This window comes from Lygodium microphyllum, unplaced genomic scaffold, assembly GCF_053477565.2.
Source record: "Lygodium microphyllum isolate KBCC unplaced genomic scaffold, Lygodium_microphyllum_v1.1.10 scaffold_101, whole genome shotgun sequence".
Lineage (NCBI taxonomy): Eukaryota > Viridiplantae > Streptophyta > Polypodiopsida > Schizaeales > Lygodiaceae > Lygodium > Lygodium microphyllum.
The window spans coordinates 31,985-34,194 of record NW_028229584.1 but is presented as its reverse complement, the minus strand read 5'-3'; positions in this window follow the sequence as shown (position 1 = coordinate 34,194).

Below are 2,210 nucleotides of genomic sequence, written 5' to 3'. Positions count from 1 at the left end.
CCTCTGGAATCACAAGATCACCTCTAGTATACGTATAAGCCATCAACATGGTGTCAAGTGTAATAGAAGCTTCAAATACCATTCCTAACTACTTCCACAAGGGGTTTAGAGGACTAAGCACCACTCCATCCATCCTTTGGAGAATATAAATCCATAATGGATAACTTCATATAAAAGGCTAGATTTTGTTATGTATAATGCACAAAAAGAGTGATCTAGCAGAATATATTCCATAAATTGCTCAAAGTAGATCCATAAAATGTCCATTCTAGATTGTAATCTCTCCATCTTGGATTGAAATAGCAAACATAGCATCACACTATGTTGAAGAGTAACCAAGTCTATATCTAACAAAGAAGGCATTGGGGATACACTAGGGCTTGGTGGAATAGGTAGGAATAGAGAGTAACTAAGCACCCTATTCTTTCAACTCCTTGATCTAGGTATTTTGACTATCAATGGTAGAGTTTGCTGATTGTAACTCTAGTGTCTATGCATCAATTAAAGCTTGGAACTCTTGGTTTTCATTAAAAAGACGATCTCTTTTCTCAGTAACACTAGCTTCTCGAGTTTTTCCTTCAACTAATTACGCTTGCAAAGAGGATATTTTCACTTTTTGGGCTTCTTACAATTTAGTATATTGATCTATTTTTTAATAGATTAGAAAGGGTCCTCATAAAAAGAAGAATATAACTGCTGAATACAGACAATAAAATTGATATCTCAATGGAGCTTTTAATATCCTTATACGAGAAATGAATGGCATATCCTACTATTAGGTGGTGTAGAGAAGGAGTTGATATGTCTATATTACCATCTCTTTGTAAACTAAACAAATTTGTAGATGTAAGGTATGTAGGAAGAGTAGTTCTTGATGTATTAGGGATTGACATTGGAGAAAATCGAACTCGAACACTTTCAACTATACACTTAAGCACTTTCTTTGGATCGCCAAAGGAGGAGGAGAATCATTATCTTTAGGGATGGGTTCATGACCTTCTGAAGGAGGAGGAACTACTAGAAGGGTTCCGAAAGGTGGTGAAATTTCCTTGGTAGGGGTAGAACATGTTAGAAATGCATATAAAGATGACCCATAAGTGACATTAGTCACATTATCCCTAGTGGGCTTGATAAAATGTTGATCTATTTTTGCATAAAGGTACGAACTCCAATCAATGACCACTCCTTTAAGCATCATTTTGGAAGTAGTGAACAACTCCTTGGATAAGTAATTGAATGGAGCCTTGGTAGGCACAAACCTACCTCGAAGAAATTGACACAATAGATTCCAAAATGGGTTTGAGATCATTGCCATTGAGACACTTGAGATGGTGATAACTTTCTAACTATCGAGAATGGTACCAGTTTGTTTCTACAACACTTTGATAATGTCCTCATTAGCTAAGAACTGATGGGGTGCATTGACTACCCAAACAAGCCATATTCCTATAGAAATTTTGACATGCCGCCCTAGCCACATGTGCGACCAAAAGCTTCATGAGATGTGGCACATAGGTATCCTAATCCCCATATCAAACAATAAAATAAACAAAACATACATACCATATCCTTGACTACAATATTACGACTAGTAAAATACCAAAAATCAGACAAACCACAACACATGAATACTAGTGAACTAAGAGTGAATGGATCGTGTCGACATTAACGGATTAGGAGACTACATCGCCCATACTCCTATGTAGTGCATTCATTGGATTAGTGATCAGTGAAGTGAGTAGATTTAGGTTTAATTTGTGGTGGATTAAAAAAAAAATTATTACCAATGGGTGAAAATTTTATTAGGTGATAAACCTTTAAAAAAAAAGATAGTTCCTTAATTACACATTACAACCTTTATTAAATTGATCTATGCATTAAAAACAACCCATAACTATGATCTCGGCTCATAAGGTCTCTAAATGCAAAATTCATTGATTAAAAATTATTGTGTGTGTAGTACTTTCTGGCCAGCGCATGTATGAGTTATGATTTGTTCATTTTAATACAATTTACAATATGTATATTTGGTGTATGAAGCGAGTGCAATGTGAACAATAGGTCTATGTTATTTTATTTTACTTGTGTGCAGGGCATGGATGTGCATGGAAAATGTGATTAGTTAGGTTCATTTTAGGTATTAAATGTGGTTTGTCATGCACAAAAAAATAAAAAAACTGATATATGGAAGGTGTGTGTATGGACTCTAA